The sequence below is a fragment of the Dendropsophus ebraccatus genome, chromosome 11 (assembly GCF_027789765.1).
Source record: "Dendropsophus ebraccatus isolate aDenEbr1 chromosome 11, aDenEbr1.pat, whole genome shotgun sequence".
Lineage (NCBI taxonomy): Eukaryota > Metazoa > Chordata > Amphibia > Anura > Hylidae > Dendropsophus > Dendropsophus ebraccatus.
The window spans coordinates 2,309,732-2,315,921 of NC_091464.1; the positions used below are offsets into that span (position 1 = coordinate 2,309,732).

Sequence of the window (6,190 nt, forward strand, 5' to 3'; positions counted from 1 at the left end):
ATAATAGTGGACATGGCAAGGGACGTCCCGAGGCCGATTGCGGTCCTGGGCACGGGGTCCGGCCACTCGGTGTGTCCTGTCCATCTCTATGCGTGTCCTCCAGGTCCCCCAGGTACTGATTGAAAATAGACCTCACTGCGTCCACCAGGCGGTCTGCTCCAATGTCTGCATTGTGGGCGTCCACGCGGGGGGCGACAAGTGACCACCTTGTCCATGTCAGCCTGCCGGGACTCCAGGGTGGAGATGGAGGAGTAAATAGCAGCCACAGCAGTTTTTATCTCTGACATGTCCTTAACATGGCACTCCTCCATGCAGGACAGCTGTGCTGTGAGCTCGGCACATGTGGGGAGAGCCTGCAACAGGTTCTTTACCTCAGTCAGTACGGCGGCTGGGGCCAAGGCAGACAGCGGGTCCCCGTCGGAGGCTAAGGGAGAAGGCGGACTGGGCATCTCCTGGGTCCGGAGGATCTCCGGGGTCGGCTGGCTGAGGTCGGGGAAGGGGAGGCTCGACTTCTGAGCGGCCTTTTCTGGTGGTGGGCGCCGCGGCCATTTTGGTGCCGCACGAGGCGTCAGTCGGTGAGGTCTGTAAAGGACAGGCAAAACGGACAATGGAGGCCCGGGGTGATACCAGCGAGGTTGCGGGAGTTTTCTTGGCCCTATATGGCATCCCTGTGCAGGGCTGTAGGTGGTCTGGAAACAGTTAATGAAGAGCAGCACCTGGAGCCGAGAGGAAGCACGTCTTCACTCGGCCATGCTTAAGCTACGCCCCGTTTTATAGCTTTGTACCGTTTGAAGGATAAAAGTAAACTAAAAGTAACCATTGGGAAGAAAATTCATCAACAACCACTTGGTGGTAGAATAGTAATGATGAAAGTCAGGACCCATACAATTGTAGAAGGAAGTTGTATCACTCAGTAATGTATTGAGGTGGAAAGGAGTAAATCTAGTATAGATAGTAATCCACCGGTTCCATAATATGAAATTAAGGACAAGGTAGTCTCGAGTAATTAATTGCAAGTGCTTTCGTGCATCATTTATTGCGTAACAATGGTAAACACAGACATATCCCGATGTTTCGGTGAAGGCACCTTTCTCATACTATCTATACTAGAAAGTCAGGACCCGTTTGTTGCCTTTATACTGTTTGTACCACTATGCACACGGCACAGACACAATATACATACACGACATACATACTGCAGCCAGCACCTTCATACCTGTTGTCTGACAATGGAACAATAATGGATTGTCTATTCATTGTTTGACACACATTACTGCCAACAGCCTTCTCTAACTCCTCTGCTTTTTGAGGAACTTTTTTATTCATGCCTGCAGTAATGGCTGTAGACCCTCCAAGTTTCCAGATGGCAGGCTCTAAACAATTGCATACAATCTTCTGAGCACAGGCTGTATTCATGCGCAGATATATACGACGGGATGTTATGCAGGGCCGCTGTGCGACACAAAAGCACTTGAAGAAATATAACTGTATCACCAGTTTTTGTTTAATATCATGCATACACAAATTTCAGAGTCAGTCAGTTCTTTTTACAAAATAACAGTGCTTGTATAACCAATTACTAAATGAAAAAAGAAAAATGAAAACAAGTAAGGAACCCCAAGTTTAATAAGGCATGCGCTTTCTGGGCGACAGATAGATGTATACAAGATCCGTGAGACTTGGAGGACGTTATATAAATGAGAATGAAATAATACAGGAATAAAGTGGACGTAGCCTCATTGTGTAGGTTCACTCTCCTTTTGTTCAGCTGCATCTCATTTTGTGTAATAAATTTGATGTCATTCTATCAGATTTTACCTATTTGCTGTTGTACAACTATCGGAATACTCAGACCAGGTATCACAATGATTAGAGATGAGTGAATTTACAGTAAAAGTGAATCCCTTTGTTAGCTCGGTGGTCGGCTTCTCAGCCGGCTGCCGCTCTCTGTCTGAAAAAGCTGGATCCAGCACTGGGAAACTTCTCCCACATTTCTCAGAATGGATCCAGTTTTAACCCAGAAACCCAGGGCCTGGACTCCATGGACAGCAGCTGAATTTGCTCCTCTCTAGTACTGATGAAAGATACCAGACAGAGCTCACAATACAACACTGGCTATGTTCACAAACCTTTTTATTTTTTTAAATGGCCATTTTTTTAAAGTGGAAAAAGGGTCAGTTTTTATAATAACTGGTATTTGACAAGAACAGCAGTAAATTATGAACCTGATGATTTTTTATAGCTGTTAATATAAAAAGGGCAGTGTTTTTTCACTTTAAAAAAGTCTGTGAACATAGCCTAAAAAATGCAATTAGCTTCAATTTTCTCCAACTGGTCAGAAACACTAGCGGTCAGTAACCAAGATTGTCAAGTGCCAATCTGTAACATGGATACTATGGTTCCCGTTCTCTGCCATTTCTTACCTATTACTTTAGAGATGTTCTGTGCAAATGTAAGCTGCCACCCAACCCATAGAAATGCCACATTATGTACATGGTATTTATCTAGGGTAGAATCCACAACACCTGAAAAGTACTTAAAGGGGTTGTACAGGAAGCAGAAGATGGCTGAAGTCTTCTGCTCGCCAGGGCTGAAAGTTTTTTTTTCTCCAATTGTTGCGATAAATCTAAACTGAAACAAGTTTTACATTTTTTCAAATTTTCTATAGTTTTTGTTTCCACAGCAACTATGTAGAAAAAGTATCAATACGGAAACAGCAAAGAGGTAACGTGTGGTGTATTACTGACGTATATGACTGCAAGCTCATCCGGCACAGTATCTGTCGTCTGTTACCATGGAGTCTGCACAGGAGCCGCAGAAATCACATTGGAGGCCATATTTATGGATTTGCCTTTATTTTTATGCATTGGGAGGATCTGTTTTTGCAGAGACTTTCCATACAGAGAGACTTCCCATACACAGACTTTAAAGGGATATGTCAGCACTTTCAAAAATGATTATGATACTGGGAACATTAAAAAAATAGATAAAAACTATACCTAACTACACCCAATTTCCCAAGCTCCTGTTCCTTTGCTTCTGGTTCATGCTGCTCGTCTCAGAAGCAGGGTTAAAGGGGTTCTCTAGTGTTAGAAGACCATGGCTGCTTTCTTCCAGAGACAGCACCGCTCTTGTCTCTAGTTCAGGTGCGGTTTGCAAATAAGCTCCATTCATAGAACTGAGCAGCAAAACCAAGAGTGGTGCTGTCTCTGGAAGAAAGTGGCCATGTTTCTCTAGATAACACTGGAGAACCCCTTTAAAAGATAAGTGTTTGTGGCTGAGGCAGGATAAACAGATAGGGGGTATCTGAAGCAGAAACACAGGCACTGCGGAGGGCCAGGCATAGGTAAGTAGAGTTTTTTTTCTATTTTTCTACATTCCCGTATTTTATTGGCTTTTTAAGCACCTGGGAACCTCAGACTGATGAGAAGCATGACTGCATATTGTAACACCATTATATAAAACGCAGCTAATTTCTTTAATTGGGTTAAGTGTTAAAGGGGTACTCCTATCTTAACTAACATAGGTAAACTTGTAGGGCTTATGACGTTAAATACTCTTGTAAATACAATCATTTGGCAACTTCCACAATCTACAAATTTTCCCACTCTTTCCCTTCCATTGCTGACAGCTCGTTGTCTAGGTTACCGACAACTGCTCTGCTCTAAAAGCAGTGGTCTAACTAGTGTATATCTAGCTATAATGCATATGTACAGCAATATATGTATTATGTAAAGTATCTATAAAGATATACAGTAGAGCTATTAATACACCCGCCAGACCACTGCTTTTAGAGCAGAGATGTGGTCTGTAATCTAGACCACAAGCTGTTACCAATGGGAGAGAAAAAGCAGCAGATCAGGAGAAGGAGACAAGCTTGCTAACATGATGAGCTCTACAAGTATAACTATGTTAGTTGGGATAAGAGTAGCCATCCACCTGTCGGCGTGAAGAAGCCGTGCTTTCTTTCTTACACACTTTGGGAATGTTTAAAGATTCTGGGAGTTTTGGTGGAAATTCTGCACCCAACGCACAGCTGCTGCGTGCGCCCTTCAAATGCCCAGCACACTTCTCTCCGCTCCCACGTGGCAAAGTAGTTCATCAGCTGTACACTTTGTACATTTGTTCAGCTTCCTTGGCGATAAAGATTAGAAGGATTAATATAAAAACTTAGCAGAATAAAAGTCTCCCATAATTGTATTCCTTACAGTCTTCGTAACAAATAAAGAAAAATGAGGATTTCTGTTGTGTACGCAACATCAAAATAAAATAGAAAAGGCTATTTTACATAAAAAAAAGGTCAGCACTGCGTACACTGCAGAAGGCCTTGGCATATATGAACATAATTTATATATCTATTTATATATCTATATATATGCATATATAAAACACACTATTGGACGAGCGCTCCACGCCTACAGGGCACTAAGCTGCCAGCAGTTGGAGAAATTACAAATAGAAGATCGGCTTCTCCACCACTTGCACTGCCGGCTGCTCATGAGACTGGCATTGCCCCCTCCGGGATCGGCTACTCTGCATACAACCCGGACACCTTCCCGATTCTCCAAATTAACAAAACAAAAATCTGCAGAACAAGTTTAAGTTTTTTTTTTTCCTTTCTTTTTTTTCCCCTGAAAAAATAAAAGACATTAAATAAAAAAAAAGCAACAAACATGTAGAATTATCTTACAACTAAGCCAAGCAGCTTCCAGATGGCTTGCGGAGCCTTCCTAACAGGAATCTATATGGTATACAGAGTCAATGGTGCTAGGTGGTCTCCAATGTCTACATTCCAAATACATTACTTCCTGGAACTAGACACAAAGGGCAGCGCTCGTGTATTACCGCGCCGCGGAAGGGGCCCCCTTTAGCTGCCAGCATACACCATCTTTGATGAATATGTAAAACCTTACTGCTATTCTGCGAGTTATTCTAGGTTTCTTATAGAGACATACAGTATCAAAAGTCAAAAACTTTCCCATGATAAATATATGAGTTCTAGACTTGGATACGTGACAGCACTGGTTCCATGGAGACTATTCAGCGCCTGCCAGAGAGCTCACTGGAATGATCGGTGGCATCTCTTCCATCCCCACTTCTAACGCATGGACCAAGAGCCCAAATCCTCCAACTAGGTGGTTGGGACTGTCGCTGACCCATCTGAGAAGGAGATCTCATGGGCTGCACAGAGCGGCGTCAGCGGGTCGGTGGTCGTAAAAACATCTCCCTTCATAAGTAACACTTTAAATCGAGTAGCTGTGCAGCAACTGTTAGAAGGCACAAGAAAGGGAAAAGAAATTCCCTCACACCGATGGCGGGAAGGATCCTCTTCCCCTACATTGCTAGCTGTAAACCCCCTTCTGGCAGTGAAAAAAGGAGTCCTAGGTGCCCACTAGCCATACACCATTGATGCGTGGACATTGTGGCCAACACAAGTCTGATTACCATAGGTTTTAATTCTGATAATAAGCGATACCAGTCTCATGAAAACCACCGCCCTGCTATACTCAGCGTATATATATATATATATATATATATATATATATATATATATATATATATGACGCATTACCTTGTGCATACTGTGCACCCATCGTCCATCTCTAGGCAGCAGTACAAGGAGTGCAAAACTTCCCCACAAATTCAATAACCCTCATATAGGATCAGTGATTGTAAACATACAATGGTCGTGTGTTTGCGCGTGTGTGTGTAATCCCTTACAGTAGACACACAGGTATATTTTTCTATGGCAGTGTAGACGTCCTTGCAATAACACAACCTGGAGAGTTTGCAGACCTCCAGATGTAACCACTTTGGGGGGTACAAACACCAGATGGCAGAATAGCAGAGTTTTTATTCCTTGGTACTGGGGGACATCCAGCCGTTGGCATGCGGCAAAAATTCACAACTTCACAGACAGTCTGCGGGCACAGAAGCTGTGGGGTACAGGTGGAAGACAGGTGCATTGGGTGCTGTACCTGGATAAAGCAAGAAGGGATGGCACACTTTGGTTGGGGATAGAATCCTAAGAATGGCTCCCTGTCCCAGGATCATCTTCAGGGAGAGATGGAACGTACTGAGTAGAACAATAAGCGGGGGTATACAGGATATAAAGGGGGCAACAGGAGGGGGATCATGTCATTAAACATGCAAACACACAAGACAAAGGGGAACAGAGGGGGTCATAGCG

At 43.5% G+C, this 6,190-nt stretch overlaps 1 protein-coding gene across 4 annotated transcripts in view; it reads right to left on the reverse strand.

Annotated features, from left to right (window-relative positions):
• Positions 1–1,482: 1,482 nt before the first annotated feature.
• ATP2B4 (ATPase plasma membrane Ca2+ transporting 4) overlaps positions 1,483–6,190 on the reverse strand; it is a 160,742-nt gene continuing 156,034 nt past the window's right edge. For all 4 annotated transcript variants that reach the window (XM_069944401.1, XM_069944398.1, XM_069944396.1 and 1 more), the window contains one exon: positions 1,483–6,190. This exon is cut by the window's right edge and continues 973 nt beyond it. The gene's annotated coding sequence lies outside the window, so the exon portion shown is untranslated.